This window comes from Elaeis guineensis, unplaced genomic scaffold (assembly GCF_000442705.2).
Source record: "Elaeis guineensis isolate ETL-2024a unplaced genomic scaffold, EG11 Super_Scaffold_1000033, whole genome shotgun sequence".
NCBI classification, from domain to species: domain Eukaryota; kingdom Viridiplantae; phylum Streptophyta; class Magnoliopsida; order Arecales; family Arecaceae; genus Elaeis; species Elaeis guineensis.
Window position 1 is genome coordinate 7,334,148 of NW_027332424.1, and position 13,674 is coordinate 7,347,821.

Sequence of the window (13,674 nt, forward strand, 5' to 3'; positions counted from 1 at the left end):
TCGCCGCTATCGAGGATTGACTGTTCACAAATTTCCATGGCGCAACACTTGGGATCACATCTGGTGGGAGTTCCGAAAAGACTCTTCGGGTCACCCTAATCGAAAAAAGGGCTCTAGCATGCGCGCATTAAATGCCGACATATCCGAGGACGGTAGCGCCCAGACGTCAGGGGGAGAACTTCGGCTGCGACAACCTCTCTGTACTTCCTTAATTCAAAATTCAAACTTGGAAGTGGGGGGACTGGTGTTGGGCATAAAATACTCTCGGTCGAAGTTCTTGGCAGGGTCGACCCTCGCGAGTCTCTTCCAACTTTCGACAACTGTTGGTGAACTCCCGTCATTCCGTCCACAATTTCTGCAGCAAGGAAGACTCTGCCCGGACTCCTACGGGAGCCGAACTCCGTCCACAATTTCTGCAGCAAGGAAGACTCTGCCCGGACTCCTACGGGAGCCAGACTCCGTCCATAATTTCTGCAGCAAGGAAGACTCCGCCCGGACTCCTACGGGAGCCGGACTCCGTCCACAATTTCTGCAGCAAGGAAGACTCCGTCCGGACTCCTGCGGGAGCCGGACTCCATCCATAATTTCTGCAGCAAAAAAGACTCCGCCCGGACTCCTACGGGAGCCGGACTCCATCCATAATTTCTGCAGCAAGGAAGACTCCGCCCAGACTCCTACGGAAGCCGGACTCCATCCATAATTTCTACAGCAAGGAAGACTCTGCCCGGACTCCTACGGGAGCCGGACTCCGTCCATAATTTCTGCAGCAAGGAAGACTCCGCCCGGGCTCCTACGGGAGTCAGACTCCATCCACAACTTCCGCTGCAAGGAAGACTCCGCCCGGACTCCTACGGGAGCCGGACTCCATCCATAATTTCTGCAGTAAGGAAGACTCCGCCCAGACTCCTACGGGAGCCGGGCTCCATCCATAATTTCTGCAGCAAGAAAGACTCCACCCGGACTCCTACGGGAGCCAGGCTCAGTCTATAATTTCTGCAGCAAGGAAGACTCCGCCCGGTCTCCTACAGGAGCCGGGCTCTGTCCATAATTTCTGCAGCAAGGAAGACTCCGCCCGGGCTCCTACGGGAGCCGGGCTCCATCCATAATTTTTGCAGCAAAGAAGACTCCGCCCGTTCTCCTACGGGAGTCGGGCTCCATCCATAATTTCTGCAGCAAGGAAGACTCCGCCCGACTCCTACGGGAGCCGGACTCCGTCCACAACTTCTGCTGCAAGGAAGACTCCGTCCGGTCTCCTACGGGAGCCGGGCTCCATCCACAATTTCTGTCGCTGGTAAGCCTTGTCCAGACTCCTACGGGAGCCGGACTTCGCTTTTGATTTCAACTACAGGAAGACCTCGTCAAAACTCCTATGGGTACCGGACCTCGCTACCGACTCCAACCGAACTTCGGCCAACAAGTCTGGATCCCCTGACAAGCCACAGTAATGGACACCACTGCTCCACTCCCTGCGGCGGACCCTGCGTAGCTCCATTACTCCCTGACAGGCCGTATTAACGGCCACGACTCTGCTCCACTCCCTGCGGCAGATTCTGTGCGAGTCCACCACTCCCTGACAAGTCACGACAGCGGATGCCGCTCCACTCCCCGTAACTGATTCCACGTGGCGAGCCACGGCGATAGCCACGATCCCGCTCCACCACCCTCCGTAATAAATTCTCCTGACTCTGGGCAGCCCACGACCAGACGATTTCAGACATCGCCATCAATTTGTTCCCCCTCCGTCTATAAAAGGGAACCCCAGATGCGTTATTCCATAAGCTCTCATTTTTACCTAAAAACTCTGCTAAAATTTTCGTTCGAGCACTCCATTCTTTTGAGACAGAGAACTGACTTGAGCGTCGGAGGGTCTTGCCGGAGCAACCCCACCTCCGGTTTAGACTTCTTTTGCAGGTCCCGGCGGCGACCACAACTCCCTCGACTCCAGCTTTTCCGGCGCAAGCGGATTTTTGCACCAACACTTGTGATAAGTGATCACAAAATCTGCAATAATCTTAGAGTTGGAATATTCATCTCAATGATATGATCAAATTGTTTGATTAAAAATAAGAAATTATGTGTTTCCAAAAGGGTCAGTGAAAGTGTCCAATACTGACATTGATTAAAATATGGTTGTGTTAGGTATAAAATACCCTCAGCCAAAGTTCTTAATAGGATTGACCCTCCCAAGACTCCTCCGGCTTTCGACTGTGGATGGTATCTCTCCGGACTTCTCCAACAGTCGAATTTCCACAGTGCTGATTGAATTCCCCCGACGGACGAACTCCACTGCACCACCCGAACTCCTTCAACATGAGTTCCCTCAGTCATCTATTAAGACACCCCAAGTGCTCACTGAGCTCCACCGCCAGCCGACCTTCTACGACTATCAGCTGTTCCCCGAATCCCTTCCAGACTTCTTCCAGCCAGGTTCAACTCCAATCCGAACTACACCAGACTTCGTCAATGGCTGAACTTCACCAACGGCAGATTCCTACAACTACCAGACTTCGTCCGGACTCCTATGGGAGCCGGACTCCGCCCACGACCTCAACTGCTGGAAGGCTTCGCCCGGACTCCTACAGGAGCCGGGCTCCGTCCTCGACCTCGACTGCTGGTAAGCTTCGTTCGGACTCCTAAGGGAGCCAGACTTCACCCCTGACTTTAATTGCAGGTAGACTTCGCCCGGACTCCTACGGGAGCCGGACCTCGTCCCCAACTCTGGTTGCAGGTAGACTTTACCCGAACTCCTACGGGAGCCGGACTTCATCCCCAACCTCAACTACTGGAAGGCTTCGCCCGGACTCCTACGGGAGTCGGGCACCGTCCTTGACCTCGACTACTGGTAAGCTTCATCTGGACTCCTAAGGGAGCCAGACTTCGCCCCTGACTTTGATTGCAGGTAGACTCCGCCCGGGCTCCTACGGAAGCCAGATCCCGTCTTCGACTACAGCTGTGGGAAGACTTCGCCCGGACTCCTATGGGAGCCAGACCTCGTCTCCGACTCCAATCGCAAGAAGACTCCATCCGGACTTCGTCCCCGATTTCGACTGCTGGAAGGCTTTGTCTGGACTCCTACGGGTGTCGGGCTCCGCTCTCGATCTCGACTGCTGGTAAACTTCGTCCGGACTCCTAAGGGAGCCGGACTTCGCCCCTGACTTTAATTGCAGGTAGACTTCACCCGAGCTCCTACGGGAGCCAGATCTCGTCTCCAACTCTGGCTGCAAGAAGACTCCACCCGGACTCCTACGGGAGCCGGACCTCGTCCCCAGCTCCGGCGGCAGGCAAATTTCATCCGGACTCCTATGGGAGCCAGACTCCGCCCGTGACTCCAATTGCAGGTAGACTTCATCCGGACTCCTAAGGGAGCCGGACTTCGCCCCTAACTCCAATTGCAGGTAGACTCAGCCCGGACTCCTACGGGAGCTGAACTCATCCCCGACTCCGGTTGAAGGCTGACTTCGCCCGGACTCCTACGGAAGCCGGACTCCGCCCACGACTTCAATCACAGGTAGACCTCATCCGGACTCCTACGGGAGCCGGACTTCGAGCTCTTGTCGCAAGTGACCCACCTCGAGTCACCACTGCAAACAAATTACTTCAAGTCTCTACCACGAGTGGCCTTGACCAAGACTCCTTGGCAAATGATTTTTGTCCGGACTTCTACGGAGATCAGACCCCAACTGAACTTCGATCGACAGGCCTGGGCCCCTTGGCAGGCCACAGTGATGGCCACGACTCTGCTCCGCTCCCTGCGATGGATTCTGCGCAGCTCCATCACTCCCTGACAGGCTCAATAACCGCCACGACTCTACTCCACTTCCCGCAATGGATGCCACCAGTCTCTCCACCCTCTGGCAAGTGGCGACAACGGACGCCGCTCCACTACCTACAACAGGCTCTACGTGGCAGGCCATAGTAATGGCCACGGACCCGCTCCACTACTCCTCGTAACAGACCCCTCCTGGCCCCGAATGGTGCACTGACAGGCGGTTACAAACGTCGCCATCAATCCGTTGCCCCCTCTGCCTATAAAAGGGGGACCCCAGATACATTATTCTCTAAGCTCTCATTTCTACCTAGAAACTCTGCTAAAATTTCTATTCGAGCGCTCCATTCTTGTTGAGGTAGAGAACTGACTTGAGCATCGGAGGGTCTTGCCGGAGCAACCCCACCTCCGGTTTAGACTTCTTTGCAGGTCTCAGCGGCGACCGCGACTCCCTCGACTCCAGCTTCTCCGATGCAGGGGATTTTTGCACCAACAGGTTGTATATAGAATTCTCCATGAAAGACATAAAATAAGAATCCTATATTCTAAGAATATAAAGATCGATAGAGATAGATACAATTGGATGCTTGTGTTTTCATTGATAAAGTACAGAGACTAGATGTTGAAAGGGTTCAGCATAAAAATCTTGGAGAGGGGTTTGCTACCCTCTTGGGCATAGATGTATGCTATGTAATGTACTTGAACTAATATAGTTAATACTGTGAATGTCATGAGTGGATATCAGTTATATCCAGACTGAGAGTGCTAGATTACTGTGAAAATATCTTTAAGTACTTAAGAAGAACTAAAGATTTGTTCTTAATTCTAGAGAAGGATCAAAGCTAGGAGTGGGAGGATACACCAGTTTAGATTTTATGTCTGTCGTTGATAGTAGAATGTCTACATCATAGGTGTAATCATGTCGATATCTTAAAAAAGTTTCGAGCAATCGATCGATGGAAGCTGAGTACACTGTAGATATGTATGATGCATTCTGGTTCTAATGTTAGTTGCAGAATTGATGTCATGCCATCATATACCATGACACTATACTGCAAAGATAATGGCAACATAGCCCTTGCTAAGGAGCCTAGGTCTCACCAGATATCCAAACACATAGAGTAATTAAACACGCGACTACCTCAAGTAGAAATACATAAAGGTGCAGAGAGCAAATTTTATATGAGATGTGGTTAACCCACTGGTGAGTCATTTAGCTAGCCAAAGACTAAAGCCTGTCTTGAGAAGATGGAGCTTGGTATATGACAGATTGGCTTTAGTGCAAGTGAAAGATTGTTGGATGTATGTCCTAGAAGCTAATCTTGGCTGACGTATATCATATTACTAAGATATATTTTTGTACTTAATAGATATTTATATTATCATTCATATTTTATGTGTCCATGAATCATTTAAAGGATTAACAAGATGATGACACATATTCTCAAAGAGTTGAGAATTTGAGACATGTGTCATTGATGGTTAATTCCTAAATTACTCTTGGTCATAGGATCATCATGAAAATAGTAATTGATCTAGATAGACCAGTGCATGGATCGCTTCTTCAGACAGATGAGTCTCGAGTCTATGGTGTAGTGAACTGGAGCAAGAGTGCAGGTGGTTATTAGAGAACAACTAGCACTGAGCGTCACCAACATGAGAAGTCACATGAATTTCTGCTTACTCGTTAGTGATACGATCATGATATTGTCATTAGGACATCATAATTATCAATCAAATTTCAACTTTAATAAAAATTAAAAATATATAGAAAGTAGTGAGTCAGGTCGAATCCATAGAGAAAGCAGGATTTTGATTTGAAATTTTTGATTTTATAAAAAAATAAAATTTTGAAGAAAGTAATTTAAGTCAGAAAATAAAAATTAAAAGTGCAAAAAATAAATCGGGTACTAAGATCTACTAACTAGATCCTAGCATCTACTTGAAATAAAAATAAATAATAAGAATTTAAAAAGTATAAAATAAATCGGGTACTAAGATCTACTAACTAGATCCTAGCATCTACTTACAAAAAATAAAAGACAGAAATTTAAAGTGTAAGAAAATAAATTTGCATTAATTAAAATTAAAATTCAAGTACAAAAATTTTAAAAAAATAATAAAATAAAATAAAAATAAAATTGTAACAAAGATCTGAAGTTGATCAGTCCAGCCTCATCGAAAAGATGGTTGATGATCTCTTCATCTTCCGTCATACTCCGTAGAGCAAACTGACTTCTCTCCTTCTTTTCCTTGGGTTCCTAAAGTTTTTTTATTTTTTTTTTATTTTTTTCCCTCACTTTCTACTAATTTTTTCTACTCTCAAAGCTTATTCCCAGATCTCCTATTTATAGATAAATTTTTCATAATTTTTTGGTAGGAAAAGGAGTCCTAAAACTTTTAGAAATCATATTAATCCCCTTAGAAATATTTCTGGCCGTCGGATGGAGCTTGAACTCCCAGATCTGATCAAAATCCATAGTTTTAGTCCTTATCAAAGTCAGATCAAACCACAGCCATCCGATCTGGGTTTGGATTGGTTCTAGGCCATCGAATCATGCAAAAGATCTCCTATTCAAAGTTGGAAACATCCTCAATCGTCCGATCACGTGATAGATGCTTTTGGGCCTCAGATCATGCAAAAATCCCTCTTATAAACCAACAATGGATGCTGACCATCAGATCTGGGTCAGGATGAATGTCAGTCTTTGGATAGCATCCAGAATCCTTCTCTCCTTGTGAGCCCGCCTGTGGACTGCGTGAAGTTTCCTGTGGACCGTGCCTTGTTTCTGTGGACTGAGCGATCGATCCACCGTGCACTAGAGATAATATTTTTTATTTTTTAGGGTATTTTGGTTTGATTTTTGCTTCAATTTTTATCTAAAAAATAAAAAAAAATATGCATTAAATTTTTTAAAATTTTTCATCATTTTGGTGCTTAAATTACTCAATTAAATTAACATCTATTTTTCATAAATATACTCTAATTTTATTTATTTATTTTTTAAATTATTTATTTTTATAAGAAAATTTAATTTATTCATAAAATTAAGTTTTTAAGAAGATGTTAGCATCATAAATTATCAAAAATATCTACAATATATGTAAAAATGTACCACTTATCATACCCCCTAACTTGAACTTTGCTCGTCCTCGAGTAAAGAAAGAATTTAGAATTAAGTACCGTTTAACTTAAAGTTTTGAATTTTACTAAATAATTTTTAAAAGACCATTGATACTCAGTAGAGTGTGAGTGAGGTATATCATTGGGATATTAATACTAGTTAATATGAGAGTTAAACTAAGAACACTAAATCTTTTCTGAACTTTTTCAAATTATCCCTATCTTTATCTCTAAATTATTAACCTTTATATGGACAAGTATATTGTTACTTCCATCCTTCATTTATTGATTGATTTTTTTTTTTTTTTTTTTTTAACGTTATACTGCTATTGAGTGTCTTAACCCCTTAAGCTTTCTGTTTGACCCATGTAGCGAGTTTTTAGCCAGTGACTCCCAAAACAGACGGCTTTAGGATACTAGGTATAGAATATTCTTGAACCTACTTGCTCGAATTAAACAGGCTACGACTTAAAATTAGTTTTATAATAAAGCTTCTTTGTCCTTCATACCTTTAGATGTGAAACTCAATACTTGCTTAGGCAAAGAGGCCCGATTACTCAGCATAAAGTACTTGAAAACTTTTTTTTTTAATATATGAAGAAACATATAGTTATTTTATATAAGTCCATAAGAAGTTAACTCTTTTTTGATACTGGTAGAAAAATTTAGAAATGCTTAAAGAAAACTGTTTAAGTTCTAAGCTTAACTCTTTATTGAGTTTTCTTAATACTTAATCTCTCAATATCTCACAAACTCTCTGGTCTGTGCATCAATTTTCTTTTAAAATACTTGGTTTGACTTGATTTTAAGTATAACTAGATACTTAAATACTAAATACTAACTTACTTGAGGATTTAAAAATTTTTTATTCTCCCCCCAACTTAATCGATATTGTCCTCAATGGAGTAAGAAAAATGAAGGGTGCATGCAAAGAGAAAGAAAAGGAGAGATGTCACCTGATCGAAAAATCTTTTTCAAAATTGATTCTCTCCCCAACTTAGCCAAGATTATCTTCAGATCCTACAAAAGATACTAAGTAAAACTCAATTAAATTAAATAAAATATAAAAGAAAATAAAAAGTAAAAATTGGATTGCCTCTCAGAAAGTGCTAAGTTTACCGTCTTCACCCAGACACAATGCAGCTCAATTCAGTATGGGTCTATTAATGCTACTTGATCAATGGTTTGTTTTAATGACATCCCTTCAATGTATGGTTTTAATTTTGACCATTTACCTTAAAGAAAATTTCTGATTTAGGATCATAAAGTTTGATTGCACCATGTGGGAATATTTGATTTACAATGTAAGGTCCATCCCATGTAGATCTTAATTTTCTTGGAAATAATTTTAGCCTAGAATTAAATAACTAGACTTGTTGATTTGGCTCAAAGGTTTTTCTTGGAATATGTTTATCATGAAAGGCTTATTTTCTATTTATAAATTCATAATTTTCATAAGCCTCTCATCTCAATTCATCCAATTCACTTAGTTGCAACATCCGGTTGGAACCAGCGTATTTCAAATCAAAATTCAGTTGCTTGATTGCCCAATATGCTTTATGTTCAAGTTCTACCGGAAGATGACATGCTTTTCCATAAATCCATCTGTAGGGAGACATTCAATAGAATTTTTATAAGCTGTCCTATAGGCCCATAATGCATCATCTAATCGATCTGACCAATCTCTATGATCAGGCCTAATAGTCTTTTGTAGGATGTTCTTGATCTCCCTATTGGATACTTCAACTTGGCCACTTATTTGCGGGTGGTATGGTGTAGCTATCTTATGTGTGACCCAATATTTTTGCAAAAATGTTCGAAAATGATAGTTCGTCAAGTGGGTACCTCCGTCGCTAATGATAGCATGTGAAAATCTGAACCTAGAAAAGATATTCCTTTGAACAAATTTTATGACTATCTTATGATCATTGGTTCATGTTGCTATTGCCTCAATCCATTTAGAAACATAATTGACGGCCACCAAAATATATTCAAAACCATTGGAGGGTGGAAAAGGTCCCATAAAATTAATTTCCCAAACATAAAAATTTCAACTACCAAGACGGGGTTCAAAGGCATCATGTCTTTCTTTGAAATATTTCCTAAAGTTTGACATCTAAGATATTCTTGACTAAGATTATAAGCATCCTTAAACAATGTGGGCTAGTAAAATCCACTTTGCAATACTTTGGCCATAGTTTTTCATCCAGAAAAATATCCTCCGCAAGCAAGAGTATGACAAAATTTTAAGATACTCAATTGTTCAGTTTCAGAAACACATCTACAAATGATCTGATCAGTATAAATTCAAAAAAATTCAGGATCTTCTCAAAAATAATACTTGATTTGAGCAAAGAATCGATCCTTTTCATTCTTAGACCAACCATCAGGAATTTGTTTAACTGCTAAGTAATTCACAATATCTACAAACCAAGGGGTCTTTGTGTGTGAAACTACTAAAAGTTGCTTGTCCGAAAAAGATCCTCCAATTGATGCAGGTTCACAATCTTCAACTAGAATCCTCGATAGGTGATCTGCTACAACATTTTCAGATCCCTTCTTGTCTCAAATTTTAATATCAAATTCTTGTAGCACTAAAATCCATCTAATCAATCATGGTTTAGCATCTTTTTTTGAAAGCAGATATCTTAAAGCCGTATGATCTGAATAAATCATGATTTTTGATCCTAATAAGTATGATCGAAACTTCTCCAGGGCAAATACTACAGCTAGTAATTCTTTCTCAGTTGTGGTATAATTCATTTGAGCTTCATTCAGAGTTCTACTGGCATAGTAAATCACTACAGGATATTTGTTTATCCTTTGACCCAAGACAGCTCCTATGGCAAAATCCGAAACATCGCACATGATCTCAAAAGGTAGTGACCAGTTTGGAGGTTGGATGATTGGAGCTTTGGTCACAGCTTCTTTCAAAAATTCGTAAGCCTTAAGACATTCTTCATCAAAGTTAAAAGGGACATCCTTAGCAAGCAGATTACATAAAGGGTGGGATGTTTTAGAAAAGTCTTTGATGAAGCGACGGTAAAATCCTACATGGCCAAGGAAAGATCAGATTTGTTTGACAGAAGTCGGTGGAGGAAGTTTAGAAATCAATTTAACTTTTGCTCTATCAACCTCAATCCCTCTTTTTAACACAATATGCCCTAATACTATCCCCTTTTTAACCATGAAATGACTTTTTTCCCAACTTAAAACTAGATTGGCCTCAATGCATTGTTTTAACATTTTCTTCAAATTATTGAGGCAACTCTCAAAAGATTCTCCAAAGATTGAAAAATCATCCATGAATATCTCTAGAAAATCTCCTATCATATCTGAAAATATTGACATCATGCACTTTTGAATGGTCGCGGGTGCATTACATAGTCCGAAAGGCATTCTACGAAAAGCAAAGGTTCCATAGGGGCATGTGAAGGTGATCTTTTCCTGATCTCCTGGGTAGATTGCTACCTGATTGTATCCTGAGTATCCATCTAAAAAGCAAAAATACTATTGGCCAGCTAGTCTCTCTAAGATTTGGTCAATAAAGGTAGAGGAAAATAATCTTTATGGGTGGCTGCATTAAGTTTTCTATAATCTATGCAGGCACACCACCCAGTAGAAAGTCATGTTGACACTAAATCCCCATGGTTAGTATGGACAACTGTGAGTCTAGATTTCTTTAAACAACTTGAGTAGGACTCACCCAGTGGCTGTTTGAAATAGAATAAATGATACCAGCATCTAACCATTTAATTACCTCCTTCTTGACTTCCTTTTGCATATTCGGATTGAGCCATCTTTGCATTTCTCGGATGGGTTTGACATTATCCTCTATGTAAATATGGTGCATGCATATTGATGAACTAATACCTTTTAAATCAGCAACGGTCCAACCTATGGCCTCCTATGTGTTTTCAATACATTTAGCAATTAGTCTTCCTGCTCGGAGGTTAGATCAGAAGCAATGATTACTGGCAGGATTTTCTCAAGTCCTAGAAACACATACTTAAGTGATTTAGGCAAAGGTTTCAGTTCAAGTTGTGGTGGGGCCTGAATTGAAGGACGTAGTGGTTCAATTTTTAGCTTAGGTAAGGATTCAATTTTCATTGACCAAGATAGTGAATGTGCTGGGTGAGGTGAATCGAACAAGGCATTCATCTCTGGTTTTGGGTTCCTTCAATGGGTTCATCCAAAAAATCTTCTTTTGTCAAATCTAAGGAGAAATCAGTTTCAACTATCTCATCTATCAGATCAATTACCAAACAGCTTTTCTCCTTTTGAGCATACTTTGAGGTATTAAAAATATTAATTCTCACCTTTTGATCCCCAAAAGAAATATCCATAGCTCCTATTTTACAATTGATATTGGCATTGGCAGTGGCTAGGAATGGACGCCCTAAAATTATGGAATTTTGATTTAGCTCTTGGGATGGTTCCATATCAAGTATGAGGAAGTCTACTGGAAAATAATATGTGTTGACTTTGATTATAACATCTTCAATCAGACCCCATGGCATCTTCACAGATCTATCGGCTAGTTGCAAAATAACTGACGTGGGTTTTAGTTCTCCTATCCCAAATTTTTCATAGACTGAGGTTGGAAGTAGGTTGACACTAGCTCCTAAGTCTAATAGGGCTCGATCAAAGGTGATGCTTCCTATAACACATGATATCAAAGGAGCACCAAGATCTTTCATTTTTTGAGGTAATGGATTCAACAGGACTACACTAACATCCTCAGATAGCACAATTCTCTCTATTTTTTGTGGCTTACGCTTTTGGGTGCAAAGTTCTTTAAAAAATTTAGCATAAGCTGGGACATGTTGAATTGCATCGAGGAGGGGTAGATTAATGTGAACTTGCTTAAACAATTTCATTAATTCTTTATTGCGTGCTCCTTATTTTTTACGAGAAGAACCGACTTTTAGGGTTGAAGGAAATGAAACTTTTGGTTTATATATCTCGAGTAACTCATCCGCTCTTTTCTTTTCTTTATCTTTTTCACTCAGGTCAATAATAATTTCGGACTCAGGTTCTTCTATTGGGTTAATCTCAGTACTAACCTCTTCGTTCAAATTCTCATTTTGGCTAGCATCAGTACTAGCCTCTCTCACTTGGTCTGGATATGGGTCCTTAAGAATCCTACCACTTCTAAGCTCAGAAATTGCTTTGGTATTCTCAAATTGGGGATTCTTAAGTGGGACATTAGATTGATGACTTGATCTAGTGGTTGGGGGGTGGATGGGTTGTTTCTGGGATTTGATACTGGTTGGCTTGGCAATTGACCTGGTTCTCTCCTTATGGTAGACTTAGCTAACTATCCTATTTGTGCTTCTAACCTAGCGATAGATTGCTGTTGGATCATAATCAATTATTGAAGTTGATTAAATCTATCATCAGCTAGTTTAATCTATTGAGGAGGTGGGTATGATGGCTGATTATGATATGGTGGCTGGGTAAGCTGACCTCTATTGGAGGCATAATTCTGGTATGGAGGCCTATTCTAAAAGTTTTATAGAGGAGGAATTTGGATCTGAGCCTGAGTCTGTTGGGATCTCCAAGAAAAATTAGGATGGTTCTTCCAGCCTGAATTATATGTGTTAGAGAATGGATCATTGACAGGCTTGGAGTAACCTTGGACAGCTTGAACTTGTTCTTGGATAAAAGGTGAAAACTGTGCAGTCATAGGACATTCACTCACATGATGGGCTGGGCTAGCACAGATAGAATAAATCTTCTAATAATTGAAGGTTGTGTGTATTGTGCAGGAGATTGTTGGTCTAGGATTAGGAACTGATCTATTTTCTGGACAAGAAGGTCGACTTTATCTAATTTTTGGGCTATTAGGTTCAAATCGATCTTAGGACTAGAGTCTGTTTGCTTGATCTCAAAAATTTCTGTCTGCTTTTGGTGAGGGATTAATCTTTCATAGAAAGATAATGAAATATGATTGATCGAATTTTTACTCAAAGTTTCAAATAAAATATAGGCTTCATCCTCACTCTTACTCATGAATGCACCTCCACAAGATGCATCTACCATCTGTCTGTATTGGTCACCTAAATCCTCATAAAAAGTTTGAACTATTTGCCACTTAGATAGACCATGGTGTGGGCATTTTCTAAAAAGTTCCTTAAGTCTCTCCCATGATTCATGAATTTGTTCTCCTGAAAGTTGAGCAAATCCAGTGATGGCTCACCTCATGGTGTTGGTTTGACCTATGGGATAAATTTTTTTAAGAAACTCATACCGTATTTCAACCCATGTTTGGATTGGTCTCCCTATTGTGCCAAGCCAGTACTTGGCTTTGTCCTTAAGCGAGAAAGAGAATAGGGTCAGTCTAAGTGCATCATCAGTAAAATTTTGAATTTTCACCATGGAATAGATTTCTAAGAACTCATCTAGATGCTTGTAGGATCTTCATTGGTATTTCCATAGAAAGATGGGAGCATCTGGATTATGGTCGTCTTGATCTCATAATGGCTTGCAGGGATATCAGGTAGGTAGATACAAGTCGATGGATTATAGATAGAAGGAATAAAATATTTTTTCATCTGCCTAGATGGTTCTTTAGGATCTCCAGTCATTTGATTTTCGGGTTTAGCATGAATCAGCCGTTCAATTTCAGATTTAGGTTCAATTAGGTTAGGATAAAGAGATCTTCTACTGTGCATATACCAGTGCAAACCCTAATACATGATTTATTTTTTTTATTTTTTTATTTTTTTAAGAAAAAGAAGAAAAAAAAAGAGAAGAAAAGAGAAAGAAAGAGAGAAGTTCT

At 40.9% G+C, this 13,674-nt stretch overlaps 1 non-coding gene across 1 annotated transcript; it reads left to right on the forward strand.

Moving 5' to 3' along the window:
* Positions 1 to 12,993: 12,993 nt before the first annotated feature.
* On the forward strand, positions 12,994 to 13,102 carry LOC114913835 (small nucleolar RNA R71). Its single transcript, XR_003799690.1, has one exon. It is a non-coding gene; the product is annotated as a small nucleolar RNA R71 (small nucleolar RNA).
* Positions 13,103 to 13,674: the final 572 nt, after the last annotated feature.